The sequence below is a fragment of the Anthonomus grandis genome, chromosome 1 (genome assembly GCF_022605725.1).
Source record: "Anthonomus grandis grandis chromosome 1, icAntGran1.3, whole genome shotgun sequence".
Classification (NCBI taxonomy): domain Eukaryota; kingdom Metazoa; phylum Arthropoda; class Insecta; order Coleoptera; family Curculionidae; genus Anthonomus; species Anthonomus grandis.
In genome coordinates, this window is record NC_065546.1 from 37182992 (window position 1) to 37198339 (window position 15348).

At 31.1% G+C, this 15348-nt stretch overlaps 1 protein-coding gene across 1 annotated transcript in view; it reads right to left on the reverse strand.

Moving 5' to 3' along the window:
• Window positions 1-15348, reverse strand: part of LOC126738456 (tachykinins) — a 171373-nt gene that overhangs the window by 49923 nt on the left and 106102 nt on the right. The window lies entirely within an intron of this gene.

Below are 15348 nucleotides of genomic sequence, written 5' to 3' on the forward strand. Positions count from 1 at the left end.
TGGCGCAATCGACGGTAAACACATCGTCCTACCCAATCCAATTAGTAATGGTTCCCAATACTATAATTACAAGAATACATTCAGCATTATTCCATTAGCTTTAGTTGATAGCAATTATAATTTTATATATGCCGATATCGGTGCTCCAGGACGAATTAGTGACGGAAGAGTATTTCAAAATAGAAAAAAATTATGAGAGAAGATTTAAATTTACCGCCGGACTGTCCACTTCCTGGAAAAACAAGAAATGTTCCTTATGCATTTCTTGGTGATGGAGCATTTGCCTCAAGTACGTTTGTAATGAAGCCCTATTCAGGGAATGACGACAGTGATTCATGACAATGAACCTTTAAATATCGACTATCAAGTTAACGTGTCATTGTGAAAAATGTTTTCGGTGTATTGACATCAGTATTCAGGATCTTTAAAAAACCTACAACCAAAATAGGCTACCCTAATTACAATGTCGTGCGTCATGACATCCGCAAATATCTACACGCCTCCAGGAAGCTTTGACACGATAACCAATGGCGAAATAGTTCAGGAAGGATCTTGGAGGCAAAATGCTTCAGGGAGGTCTGCTGTAAGACCTTTGATAACTAGAGCTAGACGTTCAAGGATAAGTGCCTTACAGATAAGAGAAGAATTCGCTGACTACTTTTATAATAATAGGTCCTAGGTTCTCAAATTATGTATATGTACAAGGATATAGGTAGTTAAGTTGCAAATAGAAATATAAAACTACCGTGAACAACAATCTTGTTTTATTATTATTTTTATTACTAATATAATAAAACAAATTACTTACATCATCAGCGTTCAAGGTACTTGTAGTCTGCCCACAGTCATACACAGGCGCCAAAAATTCCGCCATTTTTTGGTAAGCAAACTATATTGGTTGATATATTTCGTCTTGTCCAGCACCCGATTTAATAGAAGCATCTTTCTTACGGCGGTGACTGCGAAACGTAGCCATTAACGAATTTTTTTTTGCCTTCAACTCATTAATAGATACATGCAAACTGGACGATATTCGAGTCCATGCATCCTACACTTTTTTCTTGTTTTTATGCAATGGATGCTTCGGATTACAAATAGCTGGTTCACCATGGTACAGTTCCACAAACTTAAACACTTCAGCATTACTCCACTCCATTTTTACTAACTGCTACTAACTAAAAACAATAAAATGTGTTGATAATAAACGCAGTCTTTGCGAATTGTGTAAACACAAGTTCGCCTCGTAGATACGATTCCTTTGATTCGTGTCTAAAAAACCGCTTTTAACGCGATCGCTACGAACGACAAGGCAATTAACGAGGCGAATAATGAGTGAACCGACTACACATTTGCCTCGCCGCTCGCCTTGCGATTCGACTCGTCGTTCGTACGAATGTGTAAATGCGCTATAAGAAAACCGACTGGCGCTAAAACCTCGTCCTACGGCCTAAAGAAATTAAAAAAAAATTACTAAGAAAAAAGTAGCCAAAAATGCTCTGCCTAAAAGTGCTAGCATAGTCCACCTTAATGCCTGAAAGAAATTAAAACTGACTTAAACTACCTTAAAAAAATAGGAATAAATAAGGCATAGACTCAGATATATAACGAGAGAAATTTGTCTTGCTATCGTCATATACTTTATGAATAATTTCCTTTCCTTATTAGGGTGTATATTAACATGGTAATCCTTATGCCTCTAAGCACCATGAAAATACAAAAGAAATTTCCAGTTAAAACGAAACCAAAAGAAGGAATTTAAATAATATATCTTATACGAAAAACAACAGCGGCTGTATATAAGTACCAGACAAATGTGGGTTGAAACATACAGAAATTTACATCTAAACGAGGTATATAATTTACAAAAAGAAAAACGAATCGGCCGTAATCCGAGGCTGAATATTTACATTAGGAACTCATGTTTCTCCAGTATTTTTTCCCTAAATTGGACGTCTTAAAAACGCCTGAATAAAATATATGGCATGATTTGACTTTTTTGGGAAACTAAAGAGGTTATTTTTTTATATTTTTATGCGTCTTATTTGAATATGTTGCCGGATTAGTAACGCTGTTTGTATGTTTACTTACCTTAAATTTACCCTAGATTCTTTGTTTAAGCTTATTAGTTTATTTGTAATAAAATATGTACATTAATACATCTTTCTAACATATTTAATGAAATATTTCGTGCTTCAATAAATTAATTAACATAGCTAATTGCGGGGCTTGGGGCAACAAGGTATATAAGTCAAGACAATTTGTAAAAAAGAATCATTTTATTTGAAATGAGTATAGCAGACAGAAATAACTATCCAACTGTGTGATCCACTAGTGAGCTTATATGACTATCTGAATCTAAATATATCTTACGGTAAGTAGATAAAATTGTGGTTAAAAAAGTTTTATGAATTTTTTGGCTGTCCAATAACCAATCTGTATAGAAACAGAAAAATGTAAGTTAGGAGAAGCTAGCAGCTACATACATATTGGAGAGACACTTGTTGCCGACTGAAAAAATTCAAATTTTGGATTGGCCTTCACCCGATTTGAACCCTATAGAAAATTTTTCGCCGCACTTGGAAAAATTAGAAAAATATCAAAAACCCAGAAGATCTGTAGCTAGTTTTGCACAAAAAATTGAATAAATAGTGGATTTTTTATTTATATTTTAAAAACGTACTTTTGCTCGCCATGGTCCGTATTTTTCAACACTATTGATAATCAGAGTAGCGTTTCTTAATACAACTAAAGAGCTTCTAAAAATTATTTTGTACGAGAGTAAGGAACTATTCTTTTTGAATGTATTTTATTAATGATAGAAAATGTAGTTATCTATACATATGTATATGTGTATATGTATGTATTTTGGCATAAAAAAAGACACACGTCACCTTTAAAACCCAAAATTCTTAAAATTATTTTTTCTTTAAAAATACTGATTGTGGCTTATGTACCTTGTTGGTTCGAGGGCTTCAATTATTAAATTAAATTTTGGTGAACTTGCTGGTCTTATTTAATTTAATCTTTATTTATTTTATGTTATAATAAAAATTAAATAAACATACAGATCTTAAATATCGCGAATTTTTTATATTTAAGTTAAAGGAAAAAAAATCAATATTTTTTAAAATATTTTTCGTTTTAAGTAAATTCATTTACATTGCACTGTGGTAAACGAATTAGAAAAAACATTTATAGATTATGGAATAAATAAAATTAGCAATTATTAACTATATTAAACGAAATTACTAAATGTGTTGAATTGCTTAAGTTAGTAGACAACAAAATATTAAGAGGATACAAAGGCTTTTCAGCCAAATAAACAACATAGGAAAATTTCCAACCTGATAGCTAGCTGTTTCTTTTAAGTACAAATCTAAGAAATAGCAACGCAACAAGATATAATTATCACAGATTTTCAGCCTGAGGAGTCACACTCGAAAAGTGTTTGTGAAGGTACTAAAGAATTTCTACAAAATGCAAAAGCGCTGTTAGATCCTCGCGATTTGGAGTTAGAAGAGGTCTCGAAAAGGCAGAGGTACTGGTCGGAATCCAAGTGCTGCTGCAGAACTGTGATGATCAGAGAAAATATACAGGGTGTCAAATGGCAAAAGTGCTACAGTATATACAGAAGCCTTAAAAAAGTAGTTTGAAATACATTGATGGTTGGAAGATCCTCGTTTCCCAAATACAGGGTGTTTGAAATTTTTAGCCAATTTTTCATAGTAATCTCCATAAAATAAATAATAATAATAATCATAATAATAACAAAATGTGTACATGTTTTTGTTAAGTTTAGTGTGGGTGCATACCTAGTGTCGTATTTTTACGGTATAACAGTTGTGACTTTTATTAGGAGATCGGATCGAAAGTCACTTTTTGCAGAACATCGAGATACCATTCCCAATGGCAAATAATGTTGCCAAGGCGATTACATGAACAAGAGAAAAATGAATGACGGTAATGAAACAAAATTAAGAAATGTATTAACTAATTAATTATTAATTAGTTGTCTCTAACTGTTTTAAAAGAAAACTGGTAAAAACCTTAGATTGGCTGAACTTGCAGATCATCTTCTGTATAAAGAAGTGCAAGGAAATGCTTTCTTGGCACAGCGATTGTACAGGCAGCGTTTTCCAGATCGTGAATTTCTCGAACGCAAAACGTTCATTAAAATTAATCAAAGGTTACAGGAGACTGGTTTAATAATGGTAAGTTTTATTAGAACTCATAAATGATCACCGGTAAAACTCTGTTTTTTTCCTTATCACGTTTTTGTATAATTAATGTTTTAAAATTCGATGGTTTTTCTTTACAGATTGATCGAATAGTTGAAAGGCGGTACCCGGTAAGAGATGCTATAGAGGATGAAATTATGGCACGTATGTAAATTAAGCCCAATAATAGCAGTCGTAACTTAGCTTCAGCAGTTGGTTGTGCCTAAAACAACGTGCACCAAGTATAAGAAAGCCATAATCTTCATCCATTTAAACTGCAAAAGTTGCAGCATCTTATTCCCGGAGATGCTCCTCGTCGTCTTGAGTTCTGCAAATGGTTTCTCAAATGACTTTATTCTAATATCATTAGATGTAATATCTTTATTTACCAACATACCAACTGATTTAATTAAAAATATAGTCCAAAATAAATGGCACGTTATCAGAGACCACTGTAACATCCCTTTAGAAGAATTTTTAAGTCTTTTAGAGTTTGTATTTGAAAATAGTTATTTCACTTTCAATAATATATATTACAAACAAATTTATGATCTTGGAATGGGTAACTGTCTATCACCTATATGTTCTGATCTAGTTATGTCAGAATTACAGAAATATTGCATGGGGAAAATAAAATTTAGGTAACCATTTTTAAAAGATTCGTTGACGACATTGCCACGTGTATTTCAAAAAAGCTTCCACCCTAAATTACAGTTTACTATAGAGTGTGAAACAAATAGCAAACTTGTATTTCTAGACATTCTATTAATCAGAACAGAAGATAATACAATCATCACAGATTGGTATCACAAACCCACTTTCTCTGAGAGATTTCTTAACTACCAATCAAATCACTCATTTAAACAAAAATTTAATATAATTAGCAACCTAAAATCCCGCGCAATAGCCTTATCTCATTCCAGTTTTCATTAAAAAAATGTTAACAAAATCAAAGATATTTTACTTAAAAACAATTTTCCTCATAAACTATTAAACAAAATCCCTAACAACAACCCTACACCTATTAAAGTCAAAGAAAACCAAAACCATAAATTTGCAAAAATTTCTTATGTCAAAGGTTTGTCTGAAAGGCTAACAGGAGTTGTTTCTGATGATGAAGTCAAAATAGCATTCAAAAATGAAAATACCATTAACAAATACTTCTCAAAATTCAAAGATAAAACACCAAATGAGTTACAAAGTGGCGTGGTTTATAAAATACCCTGTTCTGATTGTCAAGGTCTGTATGTGGGTCAAACGGGCAGGTACTTAAAAACCAGAATTAGCGAACACAAAAGAAGCGTAAAACCAACGAACTACGCAGCATCTGGGAAGACTGCTCTAGCAGAATACTCCTTCAATCAACAACACCAATTTGATTCTAACAGCACTCGGATCATTGGCAGAGAATCAAATTATAAAAAAAGAATTTTACTAAAAATGGTTAATATAAAAAAGTACAAAGAAAGTATTAACAAAAAACAAGACACCGATGATCTGAGTGCAAGTTACTATAATTTAATTAATTTATTACCAAAAAAATAAAACTAATACACAAAAATTTTATTTTTGTCAAAGAGTGTATGTCCCAATTTAGATCTTACAGTGTATTAAAAAATGAAGTTTCTGGTTTTAAACGTATAGGTACATACATCTTCCTTATCTACTAATCCTTAACTTATCAACATAACATTGAATCATAAAAATTAAATATATAAACGCTCGGAAGAATAAAAACATTTGTTTCTTGGCTTATTGTTGATTCTAGTTTGCCCACAATAACACCTACAATTTAACCCATGTTAAAAATAATTCTACGCTCCTTTTATAAATGTGTTTTAATTATAACTAAAGAAACCTAGACTTAGGTAAGAGATGTAATGTATAAAAAATTAATTTTATATTGTTTTTTTTTATAAATTTTTTTTTAACGGATTGTACCTGAATGTAATTTTAACTGTGTCGTGGTTTTTGTTTTTTGTTGTTTTAATTTTTGTCACATAAAGAACATTTATTTTAATAGTGTTTTTTATGTACTTGAAATAATTGAAGTCATTTGAAATTTAATTCATTTCAGTGTCCTGAGGATGACTTAATATAAGTCGAAACGTCGACATTTAGGTAAACAGGATTCTATTTTATTTCTGACCCCACCCAATAACCCTCCGCAATATTCAACATTATAATAATCGTTGGATCACAATTGAGGCCACCTAGATCCCCAGATCTAAACAGTCTCGACTTTTTCCTGTAGGGACATCCTAAGACCCTGGTTAACAGCACTTCAGTACATACCGAAGAAAAGTTTGAGAAACCGCATAGTAGCTTATTGTGACACTATCAGAAACACCTCAGTAATTTTTCAAAGGCTACAAAACTAAATTTGGGGAAGAGCTGAAGCATGAAAAATGACAGTATGTATGCACATACGTATTTTAAAATAAATATATAATTTTTTCTTAATAATGAATTAACTATGCATATTAATATTTCTATTTTTTTCCGCAATAATCGTATGTTGGACGAAAAAAAAATCAAGAAATAAAATTTGCCCTAAATTGAATTGAGATTATAAAACCAGTTTTTATTTTACGGAAAAGCAGTGGCGTACATAAGATTTTTCAAAAATATTTAGTCTACGTTCCTGTACCGACGCCACTGGTTAAACTTTTTAAAAACCTCCTACATCAAAAAATTGCTGTTGATACTTTGAGGGTGTTTGCTAAATTTTATAAACATATCTAGGAAGTTATTAAAGTTATGATAAAGAAACGACGAAGAGGTTTAGGACATAGCTTTATTGATTTTTTTTTTCTTAAAATCACTTAAGAATTAACACGCTTAGGGATCCGCATCTTATTCTGTAACACACTGTGTAATTTTTTAATTTTTTTGCTCCTTTAGGCAGAAGTAGCAATCTTTACTTTAATTTGAAAAACTTCTTAAATGACTTTAATTTCCTGGAAAAAATTTAAAATAAAACATTTTTTTAAGACATTATTTTATTATTACATTTTTCTAAGACCTTAAATTTAATTTTTTTGAAGCCAGTTGAAAAAGAAATAAGCAAAGCATAATAATGATTTAAAAAAGTCTAGTTTAATAATTACATATTTAGTTTTTTTTTTAATTTATAGAAAAAAATCGCAATGTTTCAATATTTTTAGTGCTACAATTAAAAGCCTAAAACCTCGCATGCTATAATAAAACCACCCACAAATTTCCTCATACATCGTATAAATCTCAAGACTCTTCAGTAACATTCGTCTTACGTAAAGCGGCTTGAGAACTCAACAAATGCCCGAAATAACCCAGTATAATTGCGAAAAATACGCTCACAAGAATTCTGCGTTAGGTGATGAAAAACTTTTCATTTTCCTTATTAAAACTTGCAAACTCCCAACTAATATCCCCTGGTAGTACATAAATGTAATTATCTTACACCAAAACTACTTCCAAGCCATGCATTCCGAATTACCGGACCCTCCTTTGAAGGTGTTAAATTACTTTGGGAATAAATTTGCATAATTTTAAATGGCACGATATGCATTTTATTATTTGAAAAATGACATAATGTCTGTTCAAATATAATCGCTAATGAGCAAACAATTACGGCTTATCTGTAGCTGGCAGGTAATCTCAATATAAAATTTGGTATATTGTAAACAGACGGTGCATTAACTCTATCTTTGTTAAACATCTGCCTTTTTGGATATGTTTAAGCTTTTCTATTCAGGTAGTATATTTAAAAAATCATTTATTTCTAAGTAGATTTTATTAATTTTAGCATTATAATGACCCACAATGTACGTACCTTTAAAAAATTAATTAAAAAAGTTTAAAAGCCCTGGCAGGAACAGAGACTGTTAATAGGTAATAAATGTTATTGTTTTCTTAAGCAGAGACTCAAAGTTTTCGATTAATTTAAAAGTTTTTATTACTTTTTAATTTAGGCCAACATCTTAAGAAAGGTTAGGGGTTGGTTATTGAGGTTAGGAAGTTGAATATTTTTTTTTAAACGTTTAATTTTATAGCTCATTAGCCAAATCCTTTCAGTGTAAAAAGCAGGTTAACGCAATTTCTCATAAATACCGAGCACCAAAAGGCTTTCGTTAATCTTAAGTAAATAATCAGATTAAAGGAGGAAGATCAATTTTTTACTTCAATCCCCTAAGTAAATACAAGGAAGGGATGGATTAACTTTAAAATTAATTATATAGCCTCAGCAATACCTTACTATTACAACCTTTCTTAGGAATTACATTGTAAGATTGTTGTTGTATTTATTAGGGAGTTTGGAATCCAACTTTTAACTGTGTACTGGTCACCGAGTGGAGATCTTAAAAACTTTCCGAAAATACTTGTTTTGCTTCGGGTACATCAAATTCCAATAAAAAATAATTGTTACAGATGATTCAAATGTCAATCTTTAAATTAATTCTAGGAGAGTGGTTGCCCTCTTTAAATTGTTTTTATTATTAACCTTGTCAAAAACTATAAATTTTAATTTTCGCCAAGATACATGACTTCAATAATTTTGCTTCTGGGTTACGGGTGGATTTTAGGAATTTTTCACCCTTTTTCTTACTTGTAAGTAAATAATCTCATTGAAGGCTGAAAATTTATATTTTACTTTAAACCCACCGAGAGGGAGGGGAGAATGGGGGTAATTCTCCCGAGCCCAAAGTTTTTAGAGGGGCCCGGAATTCTGAGGTGCTGATTTTTTCTTTTTTTCATATGACATACCCAAGCAACACATGATGGTTTAATAAACTTTTATTTTTGGTCTATTGTATACTATCTAAAGATGTTTATAAAATACGTTTAATCAAATGACATTTTTTTCTAAAATAAATTTTATTTTTCAAATCCATCTTCAATTTTGAACTAATTGATATTCTTGAGTTTCTTTTTCATTTGTATATCTTACTTGAAATAATTATTGTGTTTCATACAAGTTAATGTATTTCCTACTATCTTCTAGGTTTCTTTGTGTATGATATTCCATTACTATCTATGTAAATCCCTTGTAGTTTTAAATGCCGAAATTTTCTCCCTTGAGTAAACAGATTCGTATGTAATATACGTATATTTTACAGTTTAATAAATATACCTTGACCAGGTACGGTTAATAATTATACTAGTTGTTTTACTTAGATTTTTTTATCACCTATAATTTTTTAAAAAGCATTTTTTGCAAATAAACTGTTTTTCATTAACCTCTCCCCCTCACTTCACACAACTTACCAGTAAGAAATTGTTTTCAAAAATCATTATTTTCCAAAATAATACATATGAATAACAGCTGTTTTTGTCATTAATATCTAATCCAATAACTCAGTTTTTAATTAAATTTGATATAATTATATATATTATGTTTATTAATAAATATTTAATACAAAAATAGTATTATTAAATTAGGTTCTATAGACGCTAAACGGTGATTTTTCAAAAGAATTTCTTACTGGGCAAATGTCTGGGAGGAGGTGGGAGGGTAAGGGTTGTGTTGATAAAAAACAATGTTTTTGCAGAAAATATATACTCAATATTTAATTTAATAACACTGTTTATTTAAATTTGTTATTATTTTATATATAAATATTTAGTTTAAAAACAGCGTTATTAGATAAGACAATATGGACGAAAAACAGTGATTTTTCAGAAAAATTTAAACAAATATTTGAGGTGTAGTAATCGAGTTTAAGAACTGGATATGTAAATCTCGTGTCGATTTTTTTACATGTTGTAATAGTTTAAGATATATTTTAATTCTACAGTTTAATAAATAGACCTTGACCATTTAAATGTACCATAATCAAAAATTTACTAAAAAATCATTAAATAGATTTATATTTAATGATAATAATATATGATGTGTTGCTTGGAAATAAAAGACAAATTGTTTTGTTTCTTACAGGCACTCCTGGACTAAGAATTCCATTATCTTGACTTTTTGTGAATGGATTTTAGTCATTTTTTCAAGAAAGACTTTGGACTAGTTTAGTTTTTTTTTTTACATTTTTAATATACAGTGTGTCCCACTTAAGGGTTAGCCACCCCTCTAAAATGTTTGTTTTTTGACCAATTTTCAAAAACTTTTTTTTGTTGGGTAGATGGTCAAAAATGGCACTTATGAGCCAAGTTCGACATTTAGAGAAAGCAGGTGTATTCAAGTTTGAAGTGCGAAAAATCGCAAGTATGTATTAGCGATATTTACTTTGAAAAATGGTACTGGATTATTGTTCAGGACCACTTAAAACATAAGTGTACCAAATTTGGTTATGATAGTATACAGGGTGTTGAAATAAATTGGAGTCAAATTTTTAAAAGACGCAATAACATTCTTAATCAAATACGAATATTTTTTAAATTTTTGGATAATTGGCATGCGTCTTGAGAACACAAAGGTTGGAAATATCCTTCAATAAACAACAATCGATCATATTATCATACTATTTTGGGCTCAATTTGTTTTTTTATGAGTTTGTTTGTTAAATTCCAAAGATATGATTGTGTCTGGTTAAAAGTTATTTTGTGGGAATTTTACCCAAGTATGCTATGAAAGAAAATGTTCCTGACAGTTTGTCAAAATTTTCATGCATTTAGTTCATTTTGACTGCTTGTTGAACAATTATGGGTGATTATAATTTAAACGAAAGAGTTGAACTAGTGCGGCTAGTTGGCGATGTAGTTAGAACATTTCGTGAAGCTGCGGCGGAATTTAACAGAAGACATCCTGGTAAAAACATCCACCATTCAACAATAGCCAGAATAAACTATGGGTTCGATCAGTCTGGTTCAGTAGGCGGAGTACGTCCTCATTTATATCGTAATCGAGCAAATAATAATAACCAAATAATTATTGAATACTTTAATGCTAATCCGCAATCTAGCATTAGAGTTGCTAGTGCCAACTTAAATATTTCCCAAAATTGCATATGGTAAAGAAAAATAACCAGAAGCCTTTCAAGCCTATATTCCTTTACACTTTGGAACACGGGGATGAAGAACGCAGGATGGAATATTGTTTGTGGTTACAAAGCGAGTATTTAGCTAACCTTACATTTTTGAAAAATATTTTATACATCGATGAGGCAACATTTACTACAAACGGCATCTCAAAATATTAGAATGTGGAGTAACGTAAATCCCCATTGGGTGATACAATGTAAAAGGCAGTATTCGCAGAAAATTAACGTATGGTGCGGTATCTTGAACGAACGTATAATCGGGCCGTTTTTCTTTAATGAAAATCTAAATGGACTTAATTTTCTTCGATTCCTGGAAGGTGATTTTAGTGACGTAATCGATGATTTGCCGTTAGCTGAAACAAGAAACTTACACATACAATTTGATGGTGCGCCTATCCACAATGCAGTGGTAGTGCGGAATTAGCTAAATCAGAATTATCCGAATCGATGGATAGGACGAAACAGTCCATTAATCCAGTGGCTAGCACGTTCCCCCGACCTTTTTCCCTTACATTTTTTTCTTTGAGGAACCCTTAAAAACAAAGTGTACAAATCAAGATCGCAAACTCTACATGATCTTTGTGAGCGCATTAGACAAGAGTGTAATGAAATAAGCAGGGTACAGTTAAGAAGGGTGGTAGTAAACAACAGAAGACGCATAGAAAAATATATAAGAATTAATGGAGGACATATTGAAGGAACTAATATTTAGTTTTGTGGCATTATTTTTTAAATTTGAGTGTTAGCAAAGATAAAATACTAGTAGTATTATTATTATCTTTGGTGTTAGGTAATTCCTTAAGGTAATTATTTTCAGTTTTTGCTGCTTAGCCTACATTACATTATTAAGTAACTAGTGAAGTGTGAATTGCAACCTAACAATGAAATAAAACTAAAAGATTTATAAATGAAGTTGTATTATTGTGAATCCCAAAATAGTATGATAATATGATACATAATACCCTGTATACTATCATAACCAAATTTGGTATACTTATGTTTTAAGTGGTCCTGAACAATAATCCAGTACCATTTTTCAAAAATAAATATCGCTAATACTACTTCTCGACTTCAAACTTGAATACAGTAGGTCATGACCTGCTTTCTCTAAATGTCGAACTTGGCTTATAAGTGCCATTTTTGGCCATCTATCCAACAAAAAAAAGTTTTTGAAAATTGGTCAAGAAACAAAAATTTTAGAGAGGTGGCTAACCCTTAAGTGGGACACACTGTACAGGCTGTCAAAATGTTTCTATAGATTTATTTAAAGGAGGTTATCTACCTATTAAAATTTAAAACGTTCAGTCAAAATTATATTAAAATTTATACTATGAAACAAATATATTGTATAACATAAGACAAGAACTTCTCTGATGATAGGCATGGTCATATTGAAAAACAGGGATTTTGCAGAATTTATTACTGGTAAGTTGTTTGGGGTGGGTAAGGGTATTGATGAAAAACATTTTTATTGCAAAAAATAATTGCCTTAAGAGAAAAAAAATAATTTATTAAATAATTTAGTCTCAGGTTATAGAAAATTAACTATAATTTATATTATTCTTTATCACTTATACACAACATGGAAAGCTTTGTATAGTTTTTATCAAGTCAATATTTTTGAATGGTATTTTTTTTAATTTCCTTAGTAAATTACAAGAGTTTACAAAAGTTTTTTCTCTAAGGCAATTATTTTTTACAAAAAACCCGTTTTTCATTAACCCTACCCTTACCCCCACTCCTTAAGAGTAAAAAATTGTTTTCAAAAATCATTGTTTTCCAAAATAATACGCATGAATAGCAGCTAATTTCGTGGTTAATATCTAATTTAACAATACAATTTGCTTATTTAAATTTGATATAATTAAATATGTGTATAATAATAAATATTTAATACAAAACAGAGCTATTAGATTAGATTTTATAGAAAAAAAAACAGTGATTTTTTAAAAGAAGTTCTTACTAGGTAAATGTTTGGGGAGGGTGGGGTAGGGGTTGTTTTGATGAAATACAATGTTTTTACAGAAATATATATTCAATATTTAATTTAATAACAGTGATTAGATTGGATAATATGGACAAAAAACAGTGATTTTTCAGAAGAATTGAATCAAATATTTGAGGTGTAGTAATGGAGTTTAAAAACTAGCTATAAGTAAATCCCGTGTCAATTTTCTTTAAATGTCGAAATTTTTCCCCTTTTGTAAACAGAATAGTATATGATATATGTATATTCTACAGTTTAATAAACATATATTTAACGATAATAAAATATGATGTGTTGTCTTTGAAGTTTGTATAAGAGCCCGTAAATTTTTAGACCCGGGCCCGGTTTTTCCCTCGGCGGCCCTGCCCGTAAAATTTAAAATTTAAAACTAATTTTATAGTCTTAGCAATATTAATTATTTAGGCGTTTCTCAGGCATTACATTGTAAAATTACAGATTTGGTTGTGGGGAAGTTTTGGACCGAACTTTTACTTTGTGTAGGTCTCCGAATGAAGGTTTTTAAAGGTCTTCGGAGATTGGATTTTGGATACAAGAAATTCAAATCAAAAAATTTATTGCTGGTGATTTTAAAGTCAAGTTTTCAGTCAATTCCAGGAGAGTGGTTAATCTTTGCAATTTGCAATCAGGGCTGCTATTTATATTTCTGGCTTTGGTAATATTGAATATTGCCTGGTGCCACCTGACGTTTTCATTGAAACCTCGATATTTTTGAATATAAACTTTTTCAGAATATGTTGTCATTTGAGTGCGATTTTTGTTGTTTACAGTAACTTGAACAGTTAATCTTGTGTGAAATAAAAGTGAAAAAATGGAAGAAGGCGAAAAATGGAATTAACTCACATTTTTGGAAAAATTTGTGGACATTTTTGAGAAATTATTTTTCATAACTTTCGACTTGGATTATCAAGACAAGAATGTATCAATGAACATAATTCTTTATACAGCGAGAAGAAAACCATCGTATAGCATTGTAAAAACTGGTATAACGAATTTACTTGTAGCTGACGTTTGCTCCAGGACGGATTTCGTGAAGGTCGTCTAAATCGTTTGTTATGTCAGAAAATATCGATGCTGTGCATAAACTGATAAAACAAGACCGTGAGATTGAAGCATCTTTGGGAATATATATCCATCAATAAGAGACAGGATGAACATTTGTCCGTAAAAAATATTGTTCACTGTGGATTTTGCGTGACGTGAAAATCACTTAAAAGAACGCTCGAAAACGATTAATTATGCAAGAAAGTGTTAAAAAAATGCGTTTAGGGTAAATGAAATAGTTGTGTATAAGATCTACACAGGTGACGAATATGAGCCTGAAACAAAATCACAGTCGATTATATGGATCTTCTAAAACCAGCCAAATCCAACAAAAGTTATTCATGGAAGAAGCACATTGAAGCAAATGATAGCTACTCTCTATTTGAAATCTTTCTAAATGCCATATTATTTAAAATGCACAACTTTTCTCTAATTTAACCATCTTCGTATCATTTTTTGTTTTTCACGATCCCCACAATAGACATCCTTAACTTGGACATACTCATTACTGTATATGATCGGTTTTTTTTGGTCCTCTTGGTTGAACGTGAAACTTGGGCCACAGTTTAGGCGGGACTATTTGCCCAGAGAGAAGGTTTGGGATATTTTTGGAGAGTATTCGGGTTGCTGCGAATAGCCGTTTCAATAAAGTTAAGGTTCATCTCTGGTGGTTACAGCAGAATGATTGTCAAATGGTTCAGTGACCTCTGATGATCGGAAGATGTTTTAAACTTTACTTATCAAAGAAGATGGCCAGAAAAGATAACAAGCTAGTAATGCCATACAGTGAATCCCAAAAGTTATGTCTAAATTCATTTAAAATTCAGAGGTGTGTTCGAAAAAAAATGCTCGGACCCGTTGATTTTTATTTCAGCTTGCGCATTTTTGTACGTGAAGTTTGTTGGACCCAGACTATCCTGACGAAGATTTAATTTTCCAGCAAGATGGCGCTCCTCTATGTTTACGCACTATGCTGCCACTGTGCGTAAATTTTTGGATGAAACCTTTCCCAATCGGTGGATAGGAAGGAGAGGACCCATCGAACGGCCTGCTAGGTCACCTGACCTAATACCAATAGACTTTTTTTTTGTCGGGATACCTTAAGTCGAAG